The following is a 14,875-nucleotide window of genomic DNA, read 5'->3' on the forward strand; positions in this document are numbered from 1 at the left end:
CAGTATTTTATAAAGGATACTGTTCTTATGTAAAGTTTAGGTGATCACAGAAAAAGTGAAAAGGATTTCATTAGTTAAACGCAGGACCTTGCTCTGTAGAGGAGGCTAGTCTCGAACTCATGATGGGAGGCCACAGCCCTCCAAGTGCTGGGACCATACGTGTGTGCTGGGAGGCCGAGTTCTCACAGTGGCCGCCTTTACCACTTCCAGGCCCGGCTCTTCTCCCATCCTGAGTACTTCGGGACAATCATGTGTTAGCCCTCCATTGCTCCTACTCTCCCTGTTTGGACTTCTGAGGCTTAGAGAAGGAAGAACTCCTTTCTTCTGTGGACTAAGGCTGGAGAGCAGTAGTGGGCATTTCTTGATTTTTCTCAATGTTCGTTTTTCCTATTGACAACCTTTGAAAGAAACATCTTTCCTTAGCAAAGACAGCTACAAGGGGCCCTTCCGATGATGTTCCTGTCTTTCTGTGACTAAGAGGCAGCATGCACAGGCCTGTACACTCATGAACATAATCACGAACATGTACATACATGCTTGCATGCAGGCATGCTCAGGTACACACACACTCACACACACACACTCACACACACACACACACACTCATACACACACTCACACACACACTCACACACACACACTCACACACACACTCACTCACACACACACTCACACACTCACACACACTCACACACACACACTCACACACACACACTCACACACTCACACACACTCACACACACTCACACACACACTCACACACTCACACACACTCACACACACTCACACTCACACACACTCACACACACTCACACTCACACACACTCACACACACACTCACACACACACACACACGAGGTGCAGTGTGTTGTGTCAGATGTTCTCTGAGAATTTTAAGAATACGTATGCAAAGAATTGAGGTGTTTGGATTTTGTGTGTGTGTGTGTGAGTGGGTCCATTCTGTTTTTCTGCTTAAACCAGTCAGATCTAGTTCTGTAGCTTACAATCTAAAGAATTCTGAGTAATGTAGGGAAGTTTGATGTTTCATCCCTAATCACAGGTGATGAGGAACTATGTTTTTAAAATGAGAAGTAGTTCTAACTGAGCTGTGCAAGACTGGTAGAATTATAACCAGAGTGGGTAGGCAGATGGCGTGTAAGACATTGGTTAGGGGGTAGGGATCGGCTCAGCTGGTGAAGTGTTACTCAGCGTGCATGAAGCCCTGGCTTTAGTCCTTAGCACCGTGTGAAACCAGGTGTGCTGGTGCATGTCTATAATCCCAGCACTTAGGAGGAGGCACAGGAGGACCCGAAGTTCATAATCATTCTCAACTTCATACAAAGTCAGAGGAACCTGGGACCCTGTCTCCAAAAGCAAACAGCCCATTGGGGGTCTGGTGGGCTAAAGAGGCAGTGTGGGGAACGAAAAGGAAGTGATGGAGAGATAAACACGGTGGGGCAGACTCTACAGTGTGTGGTTGTGTAACAGATGAAGAGGAATGGGCAGAGAGGGTTGTGAATGTGGTCCCAGCCCTTACAGCTGAGTTGAACCATGGATATTTTTATGACAGAGAAGAGGAAATCCTCCCAGAAGAAAGAAACGTAGTTAAAGTTGGAAGTTGTTTTTCTGGTTTGTTTGTTTGAGGTTATTTGTTTGTTGTTGTATTTTGAAACAGGATCTCACTATGCAGCCCTGGATAGCCTTGATGTGCAGACCAGGCTGGTGTCAAACTTGTGGCAATCCTCCTGCCTCTGTGCTTCCTGCATGGGGATTACAGATATGTACTACCATGATTGGTTTATATCTTTCAGATAACTTGCAATTCCATCATTAAATTTCTGATTTCACATTCCATCAATTGCTGGGTCATACAACTTTTCCAAACTGAGCTACTGTCCTTTGCATTCATGTTGCCACCATTCAAATACACTGAATACACATGGATCCCTGCTGCAAAACCCAGTCCGTTTCTACTTGCACAGACTGACAATATGCACACAGCCTTGGAAAACTGCAAATGTTACCATAAACAATTTGTGTGTGTGTGTGTGTGTGTGTGTGTGTGTGTGTGTGAGAGAGAGAGAGAGGGTGTGAATGTATATATGCAAGTGTGTTTTTTATGTATATATGAGTGTATGTGTGTGTTTGTGTGTGAGTTTGTGCATGTGTATATGTGTATGAGTGTATGTATGAGTGTATGAGAGTGTGTTTGTGTGTGTGCATGTGCGAGTATGTTTATGTGTATATGTGAGTGTGTGTGCATGCATGTTAATGTGAGCGTGTGCACCTGTGAGCATGCATGTGAAGGTCAGAGGACGGCTTTGGGAGTTGTTTCTCCTCCACCTTGTTGATGCAGTATCTCTCATTGTCTCTGCTGCTGTGTGTACTGAAAACTAGCTGGTAGCCGGCCAGAAGCCTCGGGCCATTCCCGTCTCTGTTGCCCACCTTGATGAAGGAGTGCTGGCATTACAGGTGTGCTCCTCTCATCCAGGGTTTTGTGGTTCTGGGGATCACATCCATGTTCTCGGGCATATAGTGTGGCAGGTGCTTTACCCCTTGAAGCGTCTCAAAGCCCCAAATATCTTTTATGCTGGTATTCTATAGCCACAAAACCTTATTGGTTGTTGGAAATGTAGTTGGTTTGTGAGCAGCTGGACTACCTATCCACAGAATTCCAGATAGAAGCATTTGGTTACACGTTTATTTAGCTCTACCTCCAGAAGTCCTGATCCTTCAAAGTCCCTATTTTAACAGATCCCCCAGACAATTCTTATGATCCAGGGCTCAAATTGCTACCATGCTGTTCCAGACAAAAAGCTAACTGGATTACAGATTAGTCATGAGGCACACAACACTAATCGGGAGCTGACTGACTTCTTAGTGGGGCGGCAGGGTCTGGTGGGAATGAGAGGGAATTCCCAGGACACACACAAAAAGTCCAGGCTCAGGAACAGGGAACACTCACAGGGTTTCGCAGTGTATTTTTTTTAAAGTCATGGATACAGACTTGTTTACTGATAAAGGGCCTGTGCAGACCAGATTGCGGACAGGACTTGGTGTATGTATTTCGTAATTCTCAGGTTAATTCTCACTACTCGATAGGATACCAGAGGATTCATTTGTGAACCCTAAAAGGAAGTTTTGAGGTTAAGTAGCTCACATAAAGCTCAAACTCTTGTGATAATCATATAGCACAAATAACAAAGCATTGTTTTAAGAAGATTATCTTAAAGGATAAGTTAGTATTTCAGTGACTTCTATGATTAGTTTTCCTTGGGATTTTGACAAAGCTGAGAATTTTGTTCCTAGGGGAAGATTATCCTTGAGATGCAAGTGGTATTTTTTTTTTCCTTCAGTTTGTCAGCCTCTCACCCTGGACAGCTGGAGGTAGAAAATTCAGTTCTATGGAGGGAGAGAAACTGTGGAGTCTTGTAACATGGAGACTGACTGGGGGTGTGGGGCAGTGCAGCTGGCTGGTCTTGGTTGATTGGCTCTGGTCTTGCTTCAGAACTTTTAATGCCACGGTCTGCTGAGCCCAGCATTGTTCTACACTGTTAGCTAAAAATGTCTGAGTCACTGTATGAATACGTGCTCAGTTTGGGACTGTGAGGAGAGTGTTCACCGCCTCTGCATGTCGTGCTTTCTGAGCGACGCAAGTGTGCTGTAGTGATAAGAGCTTTGAACTTGGATTCAAAGTTAGGTTAGAGTCACGCTTTGCCTCCAGTTGTGTGTGTGCCGGGGTCCTCTAATCTCCCTGTGGAAGGAGGTCTCTGGTTGCCAAGAGTGTTGGATGCAGAGAGGTCGGGTCCTCTCTCACCCGCTCTTGGTCAAGGAGCTGCCTCACCCTGGGTCCCTCTGAGATTGATCTTCAGTGTCGACATGACTTAGGAGCGCACCTCCGGGTGTGTACGTGGGAGTGTTTGAGAGAGGAAAAGACCCACCACAAATGTAGGCGGCACCATCCAATGGGCTGGGAACGTAACTAGAAGTGGGCGGGGAAGTGAGCTGAGGACTAGCATTCATCTCCTTCTGTTTCCTGGCTGCAGAGGCCATGTGACCAACTGCTTCCTGTTCCAGCTGCCACGCCTTCCCAACCTTGATGGACTGTATCCCCCCCAAACTGTCAGCTAAAACAAATCTTTCCTCCCTATCGTCTTAGGTATTTGGTTACAGTCCCCTTCTGTGGGACTTGTCTGCAGGACCAATACAGGGCACATTTCTCTGGAGGGTCACCCAGGCGCCAGCACTAACTGTGGGATCACCTGACGCCTGTACTGTGATTGCCATCATACTGTGAGTTCTCCGTCTTCTCAACCCCATTCCCAACATGCTCTTTATGGTTCCACTTTGAGCACCGCCCAAAACACTCATATGGAAGTCCCATTTCCCAGGTACTCTAAGACCCCTGGAAAAATACATGAAGGCCAGTTATGTCAAGAGAGTCAGTCATTAGCATTTTTTTTTTCAGAGACACAAAGAGGGGCAGAGAATTGGGAAGTTTTACAGTAGTCCCACACAGCGCGACGACAACTGATTTCTTTTTCTTCATCAGAAAATTGTATACAATGAGACGTGTTATTTCTTAAAGCCTTTCATCTTAAGGGGTTAGGAGACAGCTTAGCGATTAGGAGCAAGAGCACTTGCTTGATTCTCATTACCCACATCAGGCAGCTCACGTCCATCTGGAACTCCAGCTCCAGGGAAGTCTGATGCTCTCTTCTGGTCTCTGAAGGCACTGCACTCACATGCACATACCTCTCCCCTCCCCCCATTTTAAATCAATATCAAACAGAAAATTTGCAAAAAATAAAATGAAGAATTCACATATTTATTCAGATCCACAAAATAACCTTCTGCCACATTTTATCTCTTAATTTGTGTTTCTCAATAGATTTTTTTGTATTCATTTGAAACTGCATATGCCACACCTTTCTTCCCATTATATTTAGCAGGTGTATAGCCTAAGAACAAAGATGTTTTATACAGATCAACAGTATAATTATGAAACAGGGGAAGCTTGATATCAACACATTTCTCTACCATCCATGTTATTTTATCAATTGTCTTAAAACTGTCCTGTATAGATTTTTCTTCCATATAGGATCTAGTTCAGTATCACATTTACATGCGCTGTAGTCTTGTCCTGTCTTTTAAGTTTTTTCAGTCCACACAGACTGATCATAGCTGCTATGCCCTTTTCATCTGTGCATGTGAGTATAACGTCCTCAGTCCTTGCTGAGCATGCCCCTGACATTTTAAGAGTGATCTGGTTATTTACAGAATGCCTCTCCATTGAACTTCCATGATGGTTCCAAATGATTGGACTCAGATTGTGTATTTTTAGCTATTCTATTAGCTAAATAATATAGAAATCTTTTCAGGGTATTATCTCTTGAGTTGGGCAAAACACACCTGCTCCTCATTGGTGATGTTTATCGATCAGTCATAGAAGATGCAGTCTGGTTTCCCCTACTAAAGCATGAGATATATATATATATATATATATATATATATATATATATATATATGAATCTTTAAAAATTATGTGTGTGTGTGTGTGTGTGTGTGTGTGTGTGTGTGTGTGCCTCATGCACACAGTACCCATAGAGGCCAGAAGAGGACACCAGATTCACAGAACCAGAGTAACAGGTGTTGTGTGAGCCTCCATGTGGGTCCTGGGAACTTAACCCAGGTCTCCTGAAAGAGCAGTATGTACTTTGAAATGCTGAGCAAACCTTCTAGCCACCAGGAAAAAATTTTACAATAGAAAATTATAATCACATTACAATAATTAAGATCACATTACAGTAATTAAGAATGAAGCATAAATGAAAATTCTATGCCATGTCTTTGTGTATAAAGAACATTTATTCTCATCACTGATCCTGAACTGAGTGGTTGAGTAGAACCAGGAAGCATCGGGGTGCTAAAAAGACACGGAGGTCTGCAGAGCTGAAGGAATTTGCCCCAAATGGCAAAACCAGGTAGGCCAGTGTGTTCTGTATCTCCCTGTCACCTGCTTGCTCCCCTGTGGTGTGAGGAAAGCAGAGAAAATGCCTTCTCTGCTCACTTGTCACTCAAGAACACTTCCAAAGAAGAACCCATGTCCTCCCCTCCTTGCCTCTCGGCACAGGATCATCCCAGAGCATCAGTCCAGACTTCAGCTCTCTCCACATTGAAACACTGTCCACGTCCAGACTGAGCATTCATTTCCTGTCGTATCGTTTCAAAGAGCTGCCGTAATCCCTGGCTGTCTCGGCCGACTCCCTGCTCCCTGCTTGCAGCTTGGAGCCAGCTGAGCCTGAGATAGACTGGACCACAGCTTGTGGTTCAGTCCACAGAGGTGTCCTTGTGTAGCTTGTGAGTAAAAATGTAATAGTGTCACCCCCGACCCCGACCCCAACTCAAATCAGAATCACCTGCACTGTTTTGATATCTTCCAAAAGCAGACAACCCAAGAACCTGTAATTGTAGAGGGACATCTCTCTGGCAGTCATGTCTGTAGGATGCTGCAGATGCCCAGAGCAGGTTCAGCCCTGAGGTTCCCATCACTGCATGGGTAGACTCAAGCTTTGCTCATATCTTGTATCAAGACAGCAAGAGCAGATCTCTCTGTGCCTTCATTTCTACTCTGGTGATAAAAGCTCCGTCCTCACACTGGGTTTATTGCGAACAAACACAGGGACATTTCTCGAGGCTCCCTGCTTACTGGCTGCTATGGGCTGCCCTAGAAACCCTGACCATAGTATCTGGAATGTGACTGTATTTGGAGATGGGGGACTTTGAAGGGGTAATTAAAGAGGACATTATTGTGGATCCAATCCCTAAGAATATGTAAAGACACAAGAAAGGGCGGCCAGGTCAATCAGGGAGGTGTCAGGAGACATCAGATCTCCTTGGCCTTGGGCTTCAAGTCTCCAGAAAGGTGAGAAACGGATTCTGTTGTGTAACATCCACTCAGTGAAGTTTCCTGGGGTCTGGCAAAATAAGTGATTGAGTGACCTGGGGAAAGTTACCTAACCCTTGTAGGCAGGACAAGTGACATGGCTTGCAGGCTCAGAACCAAGTGTGAAGCTTCTTGTTAAAAGACAATTAGGAATTTCAAGACAAGCAGGTAGGGTGGCCTATAACCATAATCCCAGGATTGCAGAGCTCTAAGCAGAAGAACTGCTTAGAATTTGAGGCCAACTTGGGCTATACAGTAAGTTCCAGGCCAGCACGTGAGTGTTAGACGGTATTGCAGAGTATTACCCCATATGGGATGCTCTCTAAGCTGTTGGGTGGGGGTGTCCCTGGATGGCTGCACACACCGCCTGCCCACAAAGCTGGTTCTACTCAGTTTCATCATCCTGAAAGTGGTGGTAATGATGCCACTTACTTTAGAGTTGATTAAATAAAGTGGTAGATAAGCTATCAGAGAACATGAAAGGGTGACCACAAAGATTGTTCAAAGTTTCTCATGAATTGTCTTGCCCAGGTCCCAGGATTCCAAGAAAGAATGGTCAGGGAGCTGTTAGAAGGATGCAGGAGGGTGCATGAGATAGGGTCTGAGAGCAGGGAATGGTGGAGCGGAGTGATTCTGCTGGAGTGACTAGAGCCCATGCTTACTGCCTTGTTTACTTCTAGTCTGGGGGTCTCTGCGCAGGGAAAGCAGCGATTTTTCCTTCTCTTCTCTGGCTTTTGCCTACTACACAGGAAGTATGCTCCACTTCAAGTGGGCTTTGGATCCCGGCACTTTCTGACAAAGGTGTTATTATTTCCACACATATGACTCCTTTATTCTATAAATAAATAAAGCTTTAGAAGAGAAGCAAACACAGCCCTGGGCCTTAAAATAGAGCAGGACAAATAAAGCTGAGCTCAGAAAATGAATACTCCTAAGGACGTGAAGACAGTCAGGGGATTTTGAGTGGCATTTTGGACAAGGAAAATTAATTTCATATTTATTGTTTTCTAAAATTACTTAGAAGCCAGTGGGTTGGATATTAGAATGAAATGGCCAACAAAAATTCTTTTAGAGGATACTATTCCATGGAAATAGTTTTTAGTATAAGACATAAAGGTTTAACTAACCTCCCCAGGCATTTTAACAGCTTTCATGGTGGTTCTTGGCAACTTACTTGCAATTCAGACTCTCTCAGGAAGGGCTAAGCTACGTCCAAGTCTTTTCCTACCTCACAGGAGAATGAACGTACCTCCTTTGATTGACAGGCGAGCTCAGAAAATTACAAATAACTTTATAAGAAAGCAGTGTTTTCTTTGTCTCCATGGTGCTTTCTCACAAATTTACTTCATAAAAGCAAAGCAAGGTTGTTGGAGAGATTTTTTTCTTTTTAGTGAAATAAGATAGTAGTAAGATATGCCCTGACTTTGTTCTCACTCCAATTAGAACACTGTAATCTTAACTCCTTCAAGACCCTCAGTGACCTGGCTGCTGATGTGGGAGATTATGGGAAGACAAAATGACATCCAGGCTCCTTTTCTCTTGGTCTTTGTTCACTGGGCTGTAATTACAGCTGCTTCACTCCAGTTGCTGATGGAAAGAATGAGGTGGAGCAGGGCCATGTAATTAATATAATGACATTTAATTAATATGCAATGATAATTACTCGTTGTAGTCATATTCTGAACTACTGTAGTGTCCAACAAAATAGACCCCAAGACAGAATAAGGCTGACCCAAAACAAAGTCACCAGGAAGTAAGATTAGAAACAAAAGGTCTTGGTCACCAGGTTGTGTCTTAAGAATTTTCTCATCGCTTCAGGATAGAAATATTTGGCTCTGTCCAGTCTGTGGCTCTTGGGAAATGTGAAACACTCCCACATATACACCTCGTTAGAGCCATAGGTTAAAGCTCTTTCAAGGGTTTCAGATCATGCCAGCTGATAGACAAGGGTGTGAGACCATCTGAATGGTGAGAGAACGGGAGGAAGCCACTGAGCCCCCGAGCCTCAGGGGACTGGACCATGGCACACGCTTCCCAGCCCCTCTGCTATGTCACAGCCTACCTTTTTGCAGGCTCTAGTGCCAAACTAGATGAAATAAGGTTATTTCATAGTTTTGTGACCTCAGAAAAGTACTTAAGCTCGGTTTACCCATTTAGGAAATAAGACAGGCATTAAAGAATTCATGTTAATACATGAAAAAGACTTAAAATTGGCGTGCATTGACTTTGACTACTATCGTTTTGGTTATTGTTGTTATACTTGCAGCTGCACCTGCAGCAGCTATTATCAGTCCCATGGCATCTGCTGCTTCGTGACTTCTGACCACCCTGTAGTCTATGTGGGATCGTAGACCCTCCTCCAGTCACTAACCACTTTATTTTGATCTCTTTTTCTGTAACCATACACTCTTGCCTACTTGTGGGTCAGTACATTGCTTGTCTTTGTGTCTTTGCCTCAGCTACTCTACTTCTCTCGTGTCTGGTGTGTGGATCTCACACCCATTGTCTCTCGAGAAAACTTGATTGGGCCAATTCGTGACGATTCAGTGTGCACTCCTGAGATCCCATGTTTGTTCTCCTGATTTCACTCACACTTAACTGAGTCAAGTGAGAATCACACGTAGTCTGGCAGGATGGCTCAGTGGGTAAAGGCACTTGCTGCCAAGTTGGATGGCCCAGGTTTCATCTCCAGGACCTATGTGGTGGAAGGAGAGAACTGACTCCCACAGCTTGTTCTCTGATCTCCACACACAAATAAATAAATGTAAAAATATTTTTTTTAAAAGGTGGTAAGTTAAGGAAAACAGGGTGGAGGGCAGGTGTGGTAGTGCACAACTCCTATTCCAGAGGCAGGTAGAGCTCTTTGAGTTCAAGGTCAGCCTAGTCTACACACATCAGCTAGGGCTGCATAGTGAGACCCTATCTCTCTCTCAAAAAGAAAAAGTACTATCATCATTTTTACTGTTACTTTATTTTCCATTACATCTGTAGATATTGTCTGCATGCTACCTGAGGGATCCTATATAATGAACCATTTTAGACTGCTAGAAGGAAGCTGTGCGGTCACAGCTTCCAATATTTCACATGCTTTTGGCATACTCTGCCTTTCTCTCTCCTGACATCTCATTTACAGTTGGAGAAACTGAAACCCAAGGTTCTGAGTTATGTAGGCCTTACAGCTCAGGCTGCAGACTTGAATTTTACCAAAGGACAGGTGGTGACTCTTACACTTTTTTAAGATTTAGGAATGGGTGATAATTTTTTCCTGTCTCTCCAGAAATGGCAGCTTGTAATAGAAAAGGCATGTCTGTGGTAATTACATTATATCTTATTGTGAATTCAAGCAGCCAAGGGGGACATGGAAATGCTCTAAGGTGAAATAGAAGCATGGTGGTTTAAAGCCTTTAAAAGAGAGACACACTTAAGTAATAGCTGTGACACTCTCTCTTGGCTCCTTTAACCCGCTGGCTAGTTTAACAGACCACAACACTAATTACTCGGCAGTGGAGATGCTGTGGAGTCAGCGTCCTTCTGAGGAAAGGCTTTTCTGAAAGCAGTGTCTAGAGGAGACAGCGAAAGTGGCAGGAACCCTGAGTTACAGAACCTGAGAGATGAGCTCTCCAGCCTGAGATTCATTCATCAGGAACAGTCTCAACTTGTCAGGAAGATTTCATCCATGAAGGCAGTTTTTCAAACCAAAGGGTGCACCACTCATCTTACATCTGCTATTTGCAAAAACTCTTTCCCCTCAGTCTTCTTAGAAGTTTCTGGGTTGAAGGTCATTCAAAAAGGCAAATTCTGGCTTTGTAGATAAATTCTAGTAAAGACTTGGAGAGACTAAATAAGGGACAGTAAATCAATGATTGTCCAGAAGCAAAGGGGAGCATGGTGGGAATTAGAAATGGCACTGGGCCAGGAAATGAGGTGTCCCAGAGTGTCAGATGGGAGACATTTGAATTAGCAGTGAACCATGAAATACGGAGGCGAGCTTTACCTAACTCCGTGGTGAGTAAAAAGTCAAAGGACGGTCACCAGCCGTGAGCATGCTCTGTCACCGTTGGAGCATGCTTGTTGTCCCTGAGTGGAGGTCTCTGCATAGTGTGTGTTAACCAGACAGATGAGCGTGACCTCTGACTTCTACAAAGACCCAATTGGGAAAGGCTTGGCCTACTGGGGATGGATGCTATGCAGATCATTCGCACAGACTGGGGAACAGGAATGCACCCATGTATTGAAAAGCTGGACTCTATCCTGGGGGGGTCTCCTCAGAATAGCCCAGGTTAACCCATCTCATTCCCGTTGACCCTACCCCCAGACAGGGTCTTCTTGTGTTGCCCAAGTTGGCCTCGGGTTCCAGGATTTAAGCAATCCTCCTGCCTCAGTCTCTGGATTGTTTGAGATTATAGATGCACACTACTATCTAATATTTAAAAATAATTTAATTAACTAAGTTTGTAATAAGATTATTTAAGGGAATTTGCTGAATCTCATCATTAATCAAAGGCTGTGAAAGGAGCTGATTCTTATTTTTAATTAAGAATGTTTCCTTCAACTTATAAATGAATGAATAAAATGCTTAAATTGAATGTACCTGGGTTTTTAGATTTATCTGGTGGATGGATGACTAGAGAATAACCATAGGGTGCTAGGAAAAATAAAATAAGACTCACCTTGGGACAAAGTATTTGAGTATTACTGACCTGATTCTATGGGAAAGAGGGGCTGGATTGACAAGTGATGTTCCTAGTGAGAGCTGGCGTCTCAGTTGTCACCAAGCGCCATGCCGATGGTCAGGCAGAGCTGCAGCACTTCCCCTTTGAAGGAATTCTAAAACCACACTTGGTTTTGACTCATGTTTTCACTGTCTGTTTAGCGTACTGTGGGCTGGCCATGTGACTGAAAACAGCTGGGGACTCCAAAATCCTCTGGGGACAGTCTGGCCAGGTTGTTACTGAACCTCTAAAGACCTTGTCCACAGCAGGGTACAAAGGGGGGCATTTGCTCAGTGACTGTCTACAGTTCTAGGTGGCTGGAGAGATGGCTCAGTGGGGTTCTAGATTGGTCTGGGTGTTGTAGTAACCTACACTTTAGAATCCTGCTAAGCCTTTTCATTCTGTACGTTAGAACGACACTGAGGATCTAGGGCTCTGGGTAAGAGCACTTGCTACTCCTGCAGATGCCTGGCTTGGTTCCTAGCACCTACATGGTGACTCAATGATTGTCTGTCACTCCAGTCCAGGAGATCCGATGACCTCTTCCAGCATCTCAGGGGACTTTAATTTCAGCAGGTGCGTGTATACATAAAATAAATCTTTAAAAGACAACGCACTCATCTCATGGACAGTTCAGGATTACTGAAGGATACACGGGAGGGGCTTTTGGAGAGGGAAGTGTGAAAACCAGGCTGTGTCGCAGTGGGATGAAGATCCTCGTGGTGGTCACTTTCCTGGCTTCTGTGCGCCTCTTCCTGTGGGAAATGCTGTAGAAGGGCTTCTTTCAACAGGAAGTTGCATCATATGACATTTAGGGGTCCTGTAGGGTTCTACTTTACCCTTTCTTCTGCTTTCTAGTCCCTAATAGTCTCTTCTAGTCCCCACCCCTAACATAATGATAATACCTGGCAAAATTCCTGAGGCTCAACATCGGAGTAACTAGGCAGATAATAGTCATGTGACCTATGAGCTAGTGTGGATCCACAGGCGTCACTTCGGGACATCCCCGTAAGCCAGAGGTGATCTGGGATAGAGGTTGGTGCTGGGTCTTTGACCCTCACCATCCTGTTTTCTTCTGTGACAGTGTCCTGATTGGAGTTCCCCCAACATACACAGAGGCCTATGGCTTCAATGCTAACTAGCAGGCTGACTTTTTATTTTATGTGTATGGGGGTTTTGCCTGTATGTATGTCTGTGCACCATGTGTGTGCAGTGGCTGCAGAGGCTAGAAGATGGTGTTGGACCCTCTGACTGCAGTTACAGAAGGTTGTGGGTCCCCATGTGGTTCTGGGGATTGAACTCTGGTTCTCTGGAAGAGCATCCAATGCTCTTAACCACTGAGTTAAGCCGCTTCTCCAGCCCCTGAGGCTATCTTATAAAAATTCAGTGTTACAATAAAATCCAAGCGTAGAACAGATGAGAGCTGGGACTCCGGTAGAAAAGAGGGAGACAGAGGCTGAACGCTCCCCCACTGGCCCCTCCCCTACTCTCCGTGTAACCCCTGGTTTGAGCATGACTGCTCCAGATTTGGTCTGTTTTCAGCTTTCCTTTTGAGTCTTTTGTTTTCTGGACTTTGGTGGCAGCTGTTATCATTCCAGCTGTAGAGGGAATGGGAGGCAACTTCCTGTTATTCTATCCTGCCATCTCTACGGGGGTGGACATTCCCTCCCCCTCCTGTGGCTGGCTGTGGTTTTGGAAGAGCTGGAGTCTGGAGGCCGCCATCCCATTACTAGGGCTGGAGGAGTGGCTGGAAGCACTGATCAAGCAAAGAGGAGGCTGGGATGGCAGAGGGAGGTCAAGCGGTGAGTTTAGAAGATTCAGGAGGGCGTTAGGGGTTGGATGAGTGACTAGCAGGTGGAGGAGGGGGAGGGGAAGGGAAGGTTGCCACTAAAAGGGACAGGAAGGGATGGAGGGAGGGAGAGAGAGGCAGAAACCCACTAGGAGATGGTTGATGTTTTTGGCTAGAAATAATTTGTGAGTCGCCTGCATGTGAAGGGGGAAGAAGTGACATGATCCACTCTCCAGCCCTGTATAGTTGTTATATTTGCTGAACTCTTTCATTGAATTTGGCATAAGGAACACACAGAGGGATTGAGCATGAAGCTTGCTCTTCAGAAGTTTTAAATGCTGAGTATGTGATACAGGCCTACAATCCTGTCACTCTGGAGGCTGAGGCCAGCCTGGGCTGCATAGTGGGTTCCAGGCTAGCCTGGACTACATAATGAGATTGTTTCAAATATTCATTTTCTGGGTGTGGTGACATACGCCTTTAATTCCAGCATTCTGGAGGCAGAGGCATGTGGATCTCTGTAGATTCCTGGCCAGCCTGTTCCAAAGTACCCAGGTTACATAGTGAGACCCTGTCTCAAAACACATAACCCCACCCCCATCACGAAGTACAAATGTTAACAGAAGGCTAGGACTATCTCTAACTGGGTAAGCACAACCACATCCTACACACATGTAAAATACCCCGTATGATAACCTTGGATAGGTCTTGTCAGCCCCACTTAGGGTGGAAGTAACTTGTCCAGTGTGACACCAAGCAAGTGGCAGAGCCCTGCAAAGGGCCCCAGCCCTCCCCAGCCCTGCCCTGTTTCTTCACTGTAGCACCCAGTTGAGTCTTGACAAAGGACAAAAGCCTTAACTGGACTTGGCCAGAAGAATGGGCAATCCAGTTACACCAAAAGCTGACACCCAAGCATCGGTCTGTGAGTTTTTATCGTCGATGATGGATTTTCCCAGGACAGATGAGGGAGGTAAGGTTGGAGTCGGGGGTAAAACAGAAGCCAGATTAGGGATAGTTGAGGAGGCGGGCTGAGAACTTCAGGGGAGGGTGTTGATGACAAGAGCAAACATTATTTCGGAAGCTCATTTGGTTTGGTGTAGAGAATCATAGCTGGAGAAAGAAGAGCCAGGAATGCAGGTGAATGAAGACTTTGGAATAGAGTCAGTCAGACAAATACCATGTGACAACATAAAGTAGGCGTGAGCACAGTGGTTCAATCTAGATTACTTCTGTAGTGTTAGAACGTCTAAAGTTGTGTGGAGTATGAACAATCAATGCTCTTTTTTTTCTAAACGTATCAGACGCTCCCAGTTACCTGTGTGCATTGTGTGTGTAGTACCCCTGTAGGACTGAAGAGGGCGTCAGATCCCCTGTATCAGTTACAGGCTGCTGGGAACCTTGCTGAGGCTGGCTTCTTGTGTTAAAATC

This window comes from Peromyscus eremicus, chromosome 3, assembly GCF_949786415.1.
Source record: "Peromyscus eremicus chromosome 3, PerEre_H2_v1, whole genome shotgun sequence".
Taxonomy (NCBI): domain Eukaryota; kingdom Metazoa; phylum Chordata; class Mammalia; order Rodentia; family Cricetidae; genus Peromyscus; species Peromyscus eremicus.